The sequence below is a fragment of the Molossus molossus genome, unplaced genomic scaffold, assembly GCF_014108415.1.
Source record: "Molossus molossus isolate mMolMol1 unplaced genomic scaffold, mMolMol1.p scaffold_m16_p_7, whole genome shotgun sequence".
Lineage (NCBI taxonomy): Eukaryota > Metazoa > Chordata > Mammalia > Chiroptera > Molossidae > Molossus > Molossus molossus.
In genome coordinates, this window is record NW_023425401.1 from 88458930 (window position 1) to 88475048 (window position 16119).

Below are 16119 nucleotides of genomic sequence, written 5' to 3' on the forward strand. Positions count from 1 at the left end.
GGGAGACCTTGCACTCTAGGTAAGAGGGGAGGAAGTACCAGAAGAGGGACTAAAACTAAGAACATATCAAATTATGAGACTCCTGAGGCTGGCACATAATTCCTGTTGCTCTGGTGCTCAGAGTTCCATCCTGATTCTTTTTGAATTTCCTTAGAAAATTTGGCAAAGTTACAAATTATTAATGGTCCAATTGTGACTTTTGTGACTGCCATCAACATGTCACCTCAAAGGTGAGAATCCTAGGGCTGTGTATGAGAATATTTTGCTCCAGGGCCAGCTTAAGAGACCAGGAAGTGTAGGACCAGGAATTGCAAATATCATCTCTGACCAATATATGCAGTAAATATGTCTGATTTAAGCATCTGCTTTAAAGATGCCTCTTCATTCTGAGAATATGAATGGTTTTACGGAGAGTTTGAAGCATTATTCTAACACAGAGGGTCCATCTTAGACAACCTTCCAGATGGTCAGTTTTTTAGTACTTTGAAGTCCTAGTATGGATTTTAAAGGAGATATTTACAAAATTCTAGGACCTGTGTATGGAGTCAGAGGGCAGCAGCATAGCCTTGTCTTGTGGTATTTGGAAAAGAGCTGTACTTTCTTTAGTTTTCTTCATTTCAGTAAATGCAGGGTGATCATACATGCCAGTGTGCCTGATGTTGTAGAGTTCAAAATGGCTTTAATACTGTGCAGTAACCATCACCAGGAGGTGACACCTGGTTCCTCACCCCTTAAATCTGGAGCTGGTCTTGTGATCCTCTTTTGAAACATTGAATGTAGTAGAAATGCTACGGAGTAGCATGAGTTAAGAGCCCAGGCCTCAAAAGGTCTTGTAGCTTCAACTTTTGTTGAACTCTGTTGCCACCATGTGGGTGAGCCATCCTGGTGGATAATGAGCAGCCCGTGGTGTGTTTGTTCCCATATCCCCTGCTTGATAACAGCCAGACATATGAGTCTAGAGAGAATCTGAAGCCATCTAGGTAATTCAGCCATCAGCTGGCCCTCTGTGTGTGAGCCCAGAGGAAATAAGCTAAGCAGGCACCTGACAGACTCATACACTCATGAGCTAAATCAATGTTGCCTAAATCCAATGGGTAGTATGCTATGTAGCAAAAGCCAACCGATAGACCTGGAGCTCCTAGTTTACACCTGTTGTCATAGTATAATTGTTAATAGCATCCTTTCATTCTCAAAACTATCCTTGTTTAAGTATAAGTTCTACAGTCCATTTAAGTAAATTGTGCCACCATCTAATTATTTACCAAGCAAATTTTATATTTAAAAACGTAGATTAGTTATTGTCTGGTAAGCCCCGTAAATGAATTCCTATGTCATTTAGAATAAAATTCAAACTCCTTTTATGATCTTATGTAATCTGGCCCCATTCCCATCTCTATAGATTTCGCTAATGCCATTCTCCCTTTTGTTCCCCAGCCCAGGTTGCTGTCCTCCTTTTTGTTCCATAAACATGGGAAGGTTTAAGTTTTCCTTTGAACCGCAGGAACTTTGTTTTTCTTTCTGCTTATAATGTTCTCACTCCTGATCTTCACATTTATAAGTGCTCAGCTCAGGGCCACCACCTCTGAGAAGCCTTCCTTGACTCCACCACTCAAAAGAACTCCACCTCAGCCTTCCTCAGCACACACTTTTCATTTCCATTATGTAATTTATCACAAAATGTAATTAAAAAAGTAAATTAGTTCATGTGACACCCACCATTAGTCTCTCCCACTGACAAGCAAGCTCTTTGAGAGAACTGCATCCCAGGAGAGACCTGCAGAGAGGAGGTAAGTAAACATGTGGCGAAATGAGTGTTGTCCACTTAGCTCCGGACTTAGAATCGAGAGTTCTGGATTTGAGGTTTATCTCTTCTGTTTCTATGGTGTTTTTTTAAACATTTTTTTTTTCTTTATTGATTTTTAGACAGAGAGGAAGAGAGAAGGAGAGAGAGATAGAAACATTGTGAGGGAGAACATTGATTGGCCGCCTCCTGCATACCCCCTACCGGGGATCTGGCCCACAATCTGGGCATGCACCCTGACTGGGAATCGAACTGGCAACCTCTTCATGCATGGGTCAATGCTCAACCACTGAGCCACATCAGCCAGGATGTTTCTATGGTGTTTTATTTGAATAAGTTAATTATCTTTATGGCACTTGTTTGTTATCTTGAACATTTAGAAAATGAGATATTAAATGTGATAATGAATATGAGTTCAAGGTTGATTGGAATGTGTTATTAAATGTCAGCTATTATTATTTGCCTTTATCTCATCAAATGATATGATACATCAAATATACATATGTATTTAAAATATTTTTTATAAAGATAAAGTGCTCCCATTCAGATTCAAGGTCCTTGCTTGCCCGTAACTCTCTCAAAGGGAAAAAAGCACTGCCAACCCCATTACATCCTGTTTTGTGCCCTGTGAGTTATTATTTTTGTTAAGTCTGATTGAGTTGAAGGCAAAATAATAGTAGTGGCTCATCCTACTATAAATCTTGTCTTCTGTAATTTATTTCTTGTCTTTCATATTACAGCTTTTTTTTAAAGCTCATTTTGAAACAGACATATCGACTAGTTCTCTTTACAGGTGCTTTTCATAACAACGGAAACAATATCTGAGACTGATATCTCATCATACCACCTCAGTATAGCTTTGAAAATGATGAGATTTGCTCCTAATTTGATGTTGAATGATTACAAGACTGGAATTATGGCGATCAAAAAGCCAGTGCTAATTTCAAAGAAATGCTTCTGAATATTGGTACATGTAGATAGATCATGATGCAATTATTCTATTAATGAATAAAATGATTAATGTATAGTTATGTATTACAGTAGGGACATATTTCACAATAGCTCTTTAAAATGAGTTGATATGTAAAACAATTCAAATAAAAGAAAACAAACTATATTTTAAATATACTTTTTCTCAAAGGCATGTTGGTAGCACCTACAAAATACATATTTTTATGTTTATAAATCACCCTAAGTGCTCTCTGTCAAACATTTGCCCAGGACGACGGTGACAAGACTGTGATATTGACAATTTGGGTCTTGGCTTTTTTCTCTTCACTTGGTATCTCTGGCCAAGTGGAACGTAAATAACACATTCAGAATAGGTAGTATTTTTCCTCTTTTTTTTTTTTCAAACTGGAAGTATAACATATACACAGTAAATCTTTCTGACAGTACAAAAGTGTTCATAGTAAAATATCAACCCTCCTGACACTGTAGATCCTTATTCCTCTAGTCCACCTGAAAGTAACCTCTGATGAGTTTCTTCTATGTGTCTGTTCTGTGCATATGAACACATATTTTACATACATGTAGATGATGTTTATCTTAAGCATCAAGAAGAATCTCTTCTCTCCCAATGGTTCTCTCTTTTGGACAACTTTTTAACCTTTGTTTACCTCAAATGCCTCAGCTATATAATTGAACTTTATAGAGTTCATCTAGGATTACCTGGTTATTTGCATGAATCCCCTGAAAGAGCATCTAACACAGGGAAGCACTCTGTGATACTTATTATTGTATCACATGTTTGCCCAAGATCTTGCATCACTGATTGACATAATTATATTTTAATAGGTGTACTTAAAATTTAAATCCAAATAATTTCAACTCAAGGAAATAGTTTTATGGTACAGACTTTAAAAAGCTACACACAAATTTTTGCCAAATTTAAAAGAGTATTAAATAATATTTTAAGCATGACTAAAAAATGGCCAAACAAAAAAAAGTAAATTAACATTGAAAAAAAAAATACAAAGCTTATTTACTACAGAGCCAAATTTACCTTTTCTTAGATACCTTTACTCTAATGCTGATGGCCAGAAGAAAATGAAGCAATACAAATAGGGCTTTTATATGTTTCTTTGCATTTACTCATCTGCTCATTTATTTTGTTTAAAATATACTTACCGTGCCTGTTTAAAAAATGTTTTTTCTTTTTTTTAAACTTATCTTTATTGTTGAATATACTACAGATGTTCCTCCTTTTTCCCCTGTTGATGCCCTCCTCCCCACTCCCATCCCCCTCCTGCCTTTTCCCACACTGTTATCTGTGTCCATTGGTTATTCATATATGTATATAAGTTCTTTGGTTTATTTCTTTCCACCCCCTACCCCCCTTCCCTTTGAAGTTTGTCAGTCTAACAACCAATTTTTACTTCTTAATCCCTTCACCTTTTCACCCATTCCCCCAACCCCCCTCCCATCAGGCAACCAACAAAATGTTCTCTGTATCTATGAGAATGTTTCTGTTCTGCTTCTTCATTTTGTTTGTAGATTCAATTCTCTATAGATATTTATTGCCATTTTGTTTGTTCATACTTTTGATCTTCTTTTTCTTTAAGAAGACCCTTCAACATTTTATATAATAATGGTTTGGTGGTGATGAACTCCTTTAGCTTTTTTTGTCTGGGAAACTCTTCATATGGCCATCGATTCTAAATGATAACTTTGCAGGATAAAGTGATTTGGGTTGTTGGTTCTTGCTTTTCATCACTCTGAATATTTCTTGCCACTCCCTTCTGGCCTGCAAAGTTTCTTTTGATAAATCAGCTGACAGTCTTATGGGAATGCCCTTGTAGGTAACTAACTGTTTTTCTCTTGCTGCTTTTAAGATTCTCTCTTTGTCTTGAACTTTTGCATTTTGATTATGATGTGTCTTGGTGTGGGCCTCTTGGAGTTCATCTTGTTTGGGACTCTCTGTACTTCCTGGACTTATATGTCTGTTTCCTTCACCAAGTTAGGGAAGTTTTCTGCCATTATTATTTCAAATAGGTTTTCAATTTTTTGTTCTCTCTCTTCTCCTTCTGGCACCCCCAAGATGCGAATGTTGGTATGCTTGAAGTTGTCCCAGAGGCTCCTTACACTATCCTCATTTTTTGGGATTCTTTTTTATTTTTGCTATTCTGATTGGGTGTTTTTTGCTTCTTTATATTCCAATACAATGGTTTGCTTCTTGGCTTTACCTACTCTACTATTGAATCTCTGTACATTATTCTCTATTTCAATTAGTGCCTCCTTCATTTCTGATTGGTCATTTTTTTATGTTCTTGAGGCCCTCACTAAGTTCACTGAAGTTCTCACTAAGTTCATTGAGCATCCTTATAAGCAGTGTTTTGAACTTTGCATCTGTTAGGTTGCTTATCTCCATTTCACTTAGTTTTTTTTCCTGGAGTTTTGTCCTGTTCTTTCATTTGGGACCTGTTTCTTTGTCTCCTCATTTTGGCTGCCTCCCTGTATTTGTTTCCATGCATTAGGTAGAGTTGCTACGTCTCCTGGGCTTCCTAGGGTGGCCTATTGTAGTAGGTGTTTTGTAGGATCCAGTGGCATAGCCTCCCTGATCTCCCAGCTGGACCCTCAAGGTGTACCCTTCATGTGGACTTTATGCCCTTCTGTTGTAATTGAGTCTTGATTGCTGTTCGTACATCAATGAAAGGGATTTACTTAGACTGATGAGCTGCAAAGACTAGCTGTGCCCACTGTCCTCTGACCTCTGACTACCTTGGAGCATCAGCTGTGTAGGGGCCCATCACACAGAGCAAGACTTACTTCAGCAGGGCTCTGGTACCCACTGAGTCCACTCCTTGAGTGTGTCACTTGTGGAGGTGGTTGGGTGGTGGTACTTTGCAGTGTTCTGAAGCTGTCCACTGGGTGTGCTGGCTCTGCGGCAAGGTCAGCCTCTGCCTGGTGTTCTACCCAGGGCCACCAGGTATAAGCTACAAAGCAGTCTGCAGACTGCTGCTTCTTGTGCTGGGCTTGGAGGTACCCAGGAAAAGCCAAGTTGTGAACTTAGGCTGGCTGCTTCTAGTGTCAGGCTAGGGCCACTTAAAAAGATGTATGGGGTTCGCTGAGACCAGATGAAGTTTGTTTGAAAGAATTTAGAAAAATCTGAAGCAGGATCCAAGACAGGCCATTCGTTTGATAAAGCAACTGGCAATGGCTTGGGTGGGCCTAAAAGTTGGGTGGGGCAGGGCCTCAGGGAATCACCAGGGTGGGATAAATAGTGTGAGCCAGGTTGCTGGAATCCCAGATATGGCGACTGTCTGCCTGCCCTGTGGGGGAAGGGCTCACCAAAGGAGCAAAGGCCTCTGACAGCACGTCTGTCCAGGAGAAAGCTGGCTCTCCAGCCCTTGCCCCAATGCCAGACAACTCAGTTCTTCCCCATATGTCTCTGGTACCTTCAACCTGCCTCCCCTACACTGGAGCCTGGAGGGCGCGAGTCCAAGTAAGTTCGTGTACGGGCCCTTTAAAAGGACCTGCCTGGGGCTCCAGCAGCCTCAGCCTCCCTCAGTCTGAGTTCCTGTTGGTTTTATAGCCAGAAGTGATGGGGACTTCTCTTCCTGGCACTGGAACCCTGAGCTGGAAGCCTGGTGTGAAATGGGGACCCCTCACTCCTCAGGGAGGACCTTCACAGCCAAGGTATCTCCTGATTTTTATTCACCACACATGGGTGTGGGACCAGCCCATCTGTGCCTCCGCCCCTCCTACCAGTCTCAGTGTGGCTGCTTCTTGAATTTCATAGTTGTAGGACTTCCATTCAGCTCAATTTCAGGTGGTTTTGAATGATGGTTGTTCTGTAGTTTAGTTGTAATTTTATGTGGTTGTGGGAGGATGCAATACTGTGTTTACCTATGCCACCATCTTGACCAGAAGTCAAAAATATTTTTTTAATTGATTTTTTAGAGAGAGAGGGAGAGAGAGAGAGAAACACTGATGAGAGAGAACATCAATTGGGTGCCTCCTGCATGTTCCCCACTGGAGATTTGGCCCACAACCTGGGCATGTGCCCTGACTGGGAATCAAACTGGTGACCTTTGGTGCATGGATCGATGCTCAACCACTGAGACACACTGGCAGGGCTTACTGTGCCTTTACTCTGTATCAGACACAAATCTTGATGCATAAGAGGCAAATAAAATAATCAGAGTCTTGATTACCATGAAGTTTATAGGATGGTGGGGAAGAAATTAATTAGTGAAATAATTACATAGGTGTTATTATAACAAAAGTAGAAATGCAAGATATGTTGGTCTGTGTGTATCACCTAGTCTTATGTAAGGGGTGAACGAGGCCCTTTCAATGGAAGTTTGAAGGAAAAAGATTTTGATCTTAGAATTTTATTTCCAGCAAATTTGTCATTCAATTCTGAAAGCAACTGAAAGTTATTTTCTGTTATTGAAAGGTTTAGAAAATATACCACTCATATATTTTTGTAAAGCACATTGTTGGATGATATATTCTAATAGAATATTTTTCTCATTCTCCTTTTCTTGACAAAGCTTTTATTCTTCCTGTTTATACAGAAATCTACAAACTCAATTTGAATGCTTACACAAGTTATTGTTTACTTTATTTCTTACTTTGTAGGGTTTGTACTAGTTTTTGCTACTGCACTTTTAATTTTAGTGTGTATTATTAATAATAATATAAAATTTATATGTAATAATAAACATTAAAAATGGTAGGTTTGTGTTGTATCTATGAAATAAAACAATTATTCCAATTCTCACACCAAAATTTATTTGATTTATATCATATTGATGCCTATTGTTATATTACAAAGGTGAGATTTTGCAATTAGACAATATGCTGCAATGAATGTGTACATTTTTTTTTTTTTTTTATCCTCACCCGAGAATATTTTTCCATTTGTTGTACAGATAGAGTGGGAGGGAGAGAGAGGAAGGAGAGAGAGAGAGAAACATCGACGTGAAGGGACACATTGAGTGGGTGCCACCCGCACAACCAACCAGGGCCGGGGACAAACTGCAACCGAAGTACGTGCCCTTAGCGGGAACCGAACCCGGGTCTCTCAGGACCGCAGGCCGACGCTCTAACCACTGAGCCAAACTGGCCAGGGCTAATGTGTACATTTTTTAACCTGTGCAAGTATATCTGAAAAACATGTCGTATGTTGGATTGCTGTGTCAAAGGTTTCTGCAATTTTGATAGTTACTGTCAAATTTTTGTACATAAGAGTTGCACCAATATATATTTCAACTGGCAATATGATGAAGTCTGTTTCTCCATAGTCTTACTAATAGAGCATTTTTCAAATTTGTACCTATAATAAGATAGAATAACATCTCAAAGTAAGTTTAATTTTTTTTCTGTTACAGATGAGTTTGAGCATCTGTATATATGTTAAAAAGCTACTTGCATTTTCTTTTCATAACCTTTTTCATTTTTATAATTTAAATTTAACAACTTATTCTTATAAGAATAGTCCTTTGTCTCTGTTAGAATTATAGTTTTTTGGAAGGCGATGCCTTGTGAGTTTGTTTATGGTCTCTCTGCACATGTAAGTTTTCAGGTTTTTCTTTGAGGACTGTGGATTTTGAATTATGGTTAGAACATCCTTTCCCACTCCAGGTTTATATACGAATTCTCCATAGTTTCTTCTAATATTTCTGTAGTTTCTCAATATTTTTTACAATTAATCTTTTGCTTATCATTATTAGTTGTAAAATGTGTCAGAAAAAAATCACTCCAAATTGTATTCCAGGTTTAAGGGAGAACAGAAGTTGGAGTTCAAGGCCCGGAGAGAGATTGGGCTCTGGTGGATGCCTATGAACTTGAGGGGTGTCAGCTAAGTACAAGGGTGCAATGGACATAGAAAGGCCTTGACGGAGACTGGTGTCAGCTCTGAAACATTTCAGGTCCTAGGAGTAGATAAAGCTAGTCCTATGTTTATAGTGCCCCGAAAGAAACTAAAGACAAATTACGTCTGGAGAAATCCTCAGATAAAAGTACTTATACAATTTTGCAAGTACTATATCTATGACATAATAAAAAATATTTAGCATATCAAGGAATATGAGAAACGGGCACTGATTGAAAGAAACCCAGCAGAAACAAGCAACGGAAAGGACTTATGGGGCTCAGGATCTTAGAGCCAACAAAGACCCGAAAACAAAAGTTTATTGTGTTGGGATAAAATGTGAACTTTAAAATTTGGTAGAGAACTGGACACTGTAAAAATGGAAATATATGAGTAAACAAATATAATAACTACACTTAGAAATAATTGGTAAAGCTTTAGAGGTATATTACATACAGATGAGGACAACATTTGTGAACTAATATATAGGTTAAAAGAAAAAATTTGGAAGGAGCATTGATAGGTCAAAACTAAAAATAAGTATCACAGCTTTTTTATCCACTCGTCTACTGATGGGCACTTGGGCTGTTTCCAGATCTTGGCTATTGTAAATAAAGCTGCTGTGAACATAGGGGTGCATGTATTCCTTTCAATTGATGTAAAAAAGTAGGAACTCTTACCCTTTGCAACAGCATGAATGGGCCTGGAGATTATTATGCTAGTCCAAATAAGCCAGTCAGAGAAAGACAAATACCATATGATCTCACTAATATGGAATCTAATGAACAAAATAAACTGATGAACAAACTAGAAGCAGAGGCATGGATACATGGAACAGACTGACAGATGTCAGAGGAAGGAGGGATGGGGGGAACTGGATAAAAGAAGGTGAGGAGATTAGCCAAAGAACATACGTGCATCGTAGCCCATGGATACAGACTCCAGTGTGGTAAATGCCATGGGAAGGGGGTGCAGGGGCTGGGGGGAGGTGGGCAAAGGGGGAAGGGGGATGGGAGACAATAAAAAAAAGAAATCTAAAAAAAGATTAAAAATAAGAAAGAGAATGTAAGATACACAGTAAAGAATTCTAATGTAAGTAGGGTTGTTGAGAGAAAGAGAGGGAATACAATAAGAAAAATGTTAAAATGTTAAATGCAGCTGAATAAAAAAAAATTAATTTGAAAATACTAATGATCACTGGCAGGTGACTTCTTGTGATCTTAAAGATATTGAGACAACATGGATAGACCTGCAGTGGTGGGAAACTTTTTTTCTGCCAAGGGCCATATGGATATTTATAACATCATTCACAGGCCATACAAAAATATCAGCTTAAAAATTAGCCTGCTATATTTGGTCAGGCCAATTTGGTCAGGTGTATGATGTTAGCTGGTATTGATTTTGAGGGTCTTCTGCTGCCTGCGGGGCGGACATTCCCCTCCGCTGAAGGGTATCATGCTAAGTAAAATAAGTTAGAGAAAGAAAAATACCGTATGGTTTCACTTATATGTGAAGTCTACAAAAAAATGAAACAAATAAACAAACAAAAATCCCAAAACAAACTCAGAAACAGACCAAAGGGATGGTTGCCAGAAGGGAGGAGGATGAAGAAAGGGGTGAAAAAAGTGACTGGGAATAGAGTCCATAGTATTGTGACACATTTGCATGGTGACAGATGATTACTAGAGTTAGTGTGTGATCACATTGTATGGTATAAAAATATTGAATCACGACATTGCATACCTGAAACCAGTATTAATACAACTAACATAATAATTTATGCCAACTATACTTAATTAAAAAAAAATGAAATGATTATCTCAAAATGCTAACCAAAAGTCTATTGAGTGAAAAAATTCATTGAGAATAAAGGTGAATTGAACACATTTTTAGATGAACAATAACTATGAACACTTGTCATCTGTAACATGCCACCAAGGAAAAATGCTAAAGGTTTTTTTTTTCCAATCCTCACCCGAGGACATTTTTCCATTTTTGTTCAGATAGAGTGGGAGGGAGAGAGAGGAAGAGAGGGAGAGAGAGAAACATCACCGTGAAAGGGACACATTGAGTGGCTGCCTCCTGCACAACCCCAACTGGGGCCAGGGACAAACTGCAACTGAGGTAAGTGCCCTTAGCGGGAACCGAACCCCGGTCTTTCTGGACCACAGGCCGACGCTCTAACCGCTGAACCAAACCGGCCAGGGCTAAAGGTTTTTTTTAAACTACATTTATTGGGGTGACATTAGTTAATTGGATCATATAGGTTTCAAGTGTACATTTCTATGATACATCATTTGTGTATTGCATTGTGTGACCACCACCCAAAGTCAAACCTTTTTCTGTCACCATACATTTGACCTCCTTTACCTTTTTCTAACCCCTACCTAACCCCCTTCCCTCCGGTAACCATCATACTGTTGTCTGTGTCTATGAGTTTTTTTTGTTTATTTTTCTTGTTTGTTCATTTTTTTCTTTCACTTTTATATCCCACATATGAGTGAAATGATACAGATCTTTACTTTTTTTTAATCCTCACCGGAGGACATTTTTCAATATTTTGTTCAGATAGAGTGGGAGGGAGAGAGAGGGAGTGAGAGAGAGAATCATTGATGTGAAAGGGACACATTGAGTGGTTGCCACCTGCACGACCCAACCAGGGCCCGGAACAAACTACAACCAAGGTACGTGACCTTAGCGGGAACTGAACCCGGGTCTCTCTGGACCACAGGCTGACGCTCTAACCGCTGAGCCAAACCGGCCAAGGCCAGTCCTTTACTTTTTCTGTCTGATTTATTTTACCTAGCATGCTATTCTCAAGATTCATTCATATTATTGCAAATGGCAGTATTTCATCTTTTCTTATGGCTGAGTGTATATGTACCACATCTTCTTTAACCAATCCTCTATCAAAGGACACTTTGGTTGTTTTCATGTCTTGGCCACCATGAACAATGCTGCATTTAAGAAAGGAGTGCATATATCTTTGCGAAGAAATATTTTCAAAATTTTCAAGTATATACCTAGAAGAGGGGTTGCTGGGTCATATAGTAGCTCTATTAATTTTTTGAGGAAACTCCATGTTTTCCATAGTGGCTGTACTAGTTTACATTCTCACCAGCAGTGAATGAGGTTTATTTTTTTTCCTTCTACAACTTCTACAACACTTGTTATTGCTTGTCTTGTTGATAATAGTCATTCTAACAGGTGTGAGGTGGTGGTATCTCACTGTATTTTTTATTTTCCTTGATAGTGTAGTTGAGCATCTTCTCATATTATCTATTGGCCATCTGTGTGTCTTCTTGGGAGAAGTGTCTGTTCAGATCCTCTGCCCATTTTTAAATTGGATTGTTGTTTGGAGTTGAGTGTATGAGTACTTTATATATTTTGTATGTTAACCCCTTGTCAGAGCTGTTATGGGAGATTCAGCTAATGGGTTTTAGTCAGGCAAAAGAGAAACTTTTCCATATGGAAACTCAGAGATATAGGATAAAATAAAGAACAATAGAAATAGAAATTATGTGATCAAACAACTTTAATCTTCATTTCTATTTTAATCTAAGTTCTACAGTTAGATGATTTTAGTCTGACTGATTTATTTTTTCATGATTTCTCCAGCAATTTCCTCAAGAAAGTTCATGGTATTTCTAGGACTAGTGTATGCTACATTTTCAGAACAGTTTGTCTGGATAATAAATCCTGGGCTTATACTTTCTCTCTTTGATGATCTTTTAGTATTGCTCCCCTCTATTATGATATTATCTATTGCTGCAGAGAAATTTGAAGCCTGCCTTATTCTATTTTTACTTTCTGCTAGTTGCGTCTTTATTGTGAAGGCATAATAACTTGACTGGGGTATATAGCTCAGTGTTGATCAGTCTGGCTCACTTTGATCTAGCTGACAGTGTGCTCGTCCAGGATTTATATTCAATGAATATTTTTCTGAATTTGAATATTTAAATATTACAGATTTTTGTTTAATTTTTTTCCCTTTGGAGACTTCAATTATGAATGCATTGACTTGTGTTGCCTGTATTCTGTATTTATTACAGTCTCTAAATTCTTCTAAACTTTAATTCCATTTGTTTATATTTGGTACTTAAATCTGTACTCTCTATTTTGCTTACTTTATTTTCAGCAGTTTCTGTTCTCCTTTTATGTTCCTTCAAAATTTGTCTTCATTTTTATGATTGATTTTTTTCCTTTGATTTCTTTTCCAAGTTCTAACAGCTTACACACTATTTCCCCTGAAATCTTTGTCCTGAGTTCTTTTATTTCTGCTTTGTGACTCCCTTCACAAAAGAATGACTGCACGGAGGTTTGTTTAAGTTGTGACAAAATAGCTGGTACACTTTTCATCTTGCCTATGGATTTACTTTCTGGTGAATGGTCTTTTGCTGCTATTTCTCACTCTTTTTTAAATTTATTTTTATAATATACTCTAAATACTTAGTTTAGATATGCCACTTCTGCCTGGTTTCTAGACCTTTTGTTGGCTTATTCTTATTTTTATAGTGCTGTCCAAAATAAAATATTTTCAAGTCAGAGTATCACTACGTGAATTTTTGTGTATGCTCCTTTTGAGTTTATTTATCATTTTCTTCCATATATTTGCAGTGTTGTCATTGTATGTTGACATGGCACTAAGCTCTGGGGTGTAATAATTAACAGTAAAGGCTGTTTTCATATAGCTTATAAGATTAGTAAAGGAAAACAAATAATTGAATTCAATACAGTGCATGCTATATGTACTATAAGAGAAGAAATGTAGGATACTATGGAAACACATATTGAGAATATGAAACATTTAGATTCTTATATGTCCTTGCATATTTTAGGAAGAATAACAGATTCTCCCATAAGTTTCTAATGTGAGGAAGAGTCATGAAACTATTCCTGGAGGAAGGAATATCTAAACTGAGTTTCAAATTGAACTAAGAGTGTTCTAAGCTGAAGTAACTACGATAATATATAGAGGCAAGTAAAAGCCCCCCCCCCCCCAAAAAAAAGCACAGTATTGGCAGATGAATGAGTTTCATTGCTCTGTTTCCATTTTATGAATCCACCAATAAACATAAGGAACTCCTCATTTTAGAAGCACAATTTGGATTTTAAATAGAATTTATCAATCCCTGTTAGAATTGTCTTCAGAACCAGGAAACAAATGCAAATACTTTTAAAAATTCTCCCCGTTTAAGAGGCTTCAGATTAATAGTTAATATTTAGAGTTAGCAAATTGTAGGTAAGCTAGGATCCTCTGGCTGAAGTTCCAATTAGGATTTGGAAATTTTTTTCTTTGGACAATCCTTGTTGGTTAATGCTCCTGTTGTTATTCTTAGTAGCTATCCTATTGTGAATCATTTTCCAGCAGGATCCGTGCAGTCTTTGCCTAGCACCTGCTCCAGCTGAACTTTGAAGTTTAAAATATCTGTAGACTGAAGGGAAAGCAGCTGCTAGGGCCTTCAGTATTATCCCTTTAAAAGCAAGATTTTAGGCCCTCATATGTGGCTTCTTGCAGTTTTACAACATAGGCTGCTATTAATCTTTGTTTATCTTCAGCATTTATCACCTGCATGAGACTGTATTATCTTTCCCAATGTCTATAGGGAATGATAGTGTTTTTGTCCAGGGGCTGTCAGTTAATTGCCACTATTATAGTATACATCTGGTGAATTTCCAGCTTGTCAGTTGCTGTGTAGAACTCAGGCTGGCTTGCTAGATACTTTAGTTTGTGTCTGGGTTTAGAGAAAGAACACAAACATTAACTAATGTATCATCTTTATGCAACAAATGTCAAAATCTTGTTATGATTAAATCCTTTGAGTATTCCTTTATGTATGAAAAGGAAAACATACTTGGGCAACTGTAAATGTGTGTTTTTTTATTTTTAGAGTGGAATCTACACCTTCTAAACAGAAACTACTTAATTGGTTTGGCAAGGAAAAAAAAAAAAACTGTTAAAAGAAAATCAGAACAACTGGTCCGTGGTCATTTCCATTTATTCTGTTTCCAAATAAAAGGGTTTGGGTAGAATTTTCTTCCTTTTTATGGCCGAGTAGTATTCCATTGTATAAATATACAATAGCTGTTTTATCCACTCATCTACTGATGGACACTTGGGCTGTTCCAAATCTTTGCGATTGCATGAATGGACCTGGAGAGCATTGTGCTAAATGAAATAAGCCAGTCAGAGAAAGACAAGTACCATATGTTTTCACTCATATGTGGAATCTAATGAACAAACTGAACTAACAAGCAAAATAGAGATAGACGTACAGATAGAGAGCAGGCAGACAGCTTGTGGGGATGGAAAGGTGTTGGGGGAGTGATGAAGGGATTGAGCAAATAAGAAAAAAGGGAGAAAGAACTCATGGACACAGACAACAGTGTGGTGACTGTGGGGGATGGGGGTGGGTGGAGGTGGAAGAGGGTGTACCAGTGATAAATGGTGATGGAAAAAAATAATAAAATAAGATAAAGGAGAAAAAATTAACTAAAGTAAAAAACAAAACAGCCCCCCCCCAAAAAAAACCCCACAAATATAAGAGTTTGATACTTTTTATACCTGGGGGCATATACCTGCAGAGACTAGAAACTTGCAAATTATAATGAACTGCAAATAATAGTGTGAATTCAGTAGATAAGAATACAATATTTTTATATTAGAATAAGAGACTAATCTGACAAACACGAGTTAAGCTGTTTTATAAAACTGTAATTCTGGTTAAAAAAGTATTGTGGGTGAATAAAGGAAAGCTAAAAAAGGTAATATTTCGTTCCCAGAAACAAATCCCAAAGCCCTTGAGGGTCAAACTTGGGAAAGAAGAGATAATAGGGGTACCAAATAAGTGAACTTATTAGATATTGTCATTAAATTTCTGTTTCTGAGCTTGTAGGTTGTTTGAAGCTATTTCTTTCATGTGTACTTTAATAGTGATATGGGAATAGCTTCTACCCTTCTTCTTCCCCATCACCTGGATTTTTAGAGGTCTATTTTACCTAGATTTTTATTTTTATTTTTTTTATGTTGCATAGTGTGGTGCTAAAGAAGCTCTTGAACTTGGCTGCCTCAGTTCAAATATTGGTCTGCCACTTACTAGTTGTGTGACCTTGGGCCGGTTAATAGCTCTTGTTTCAGTTTCCTCATCTTGTTGCCAGTAAAACTGATTCCTGTGGTGTCTTGAGAAAGGGATTTCAAAGGGAACACCCCGGGAGAAGTTTAAACATAGTGGCAGGATGTATTGGGGTAAAGGGGCATAATACTAGGGAGGTAGAGGGAGGGAGGGCTTTAGCAGCGATTGTTGCAAGACCCTTGATAACCATCCATATATTTTCTTGGTTTTCAGAAATAGGCAGGATTGTTTCTAATTACCCAATCTACTTCCTGTCCCCCCCCCCCCCATGGTGCTGGGCCCTCTGGGAAATCACTCCCTTTCCTTGACCTTCTGGGATTTCCTGCCATCATCCAATCTGATTCTTTTCCTATATTTTATCAGGT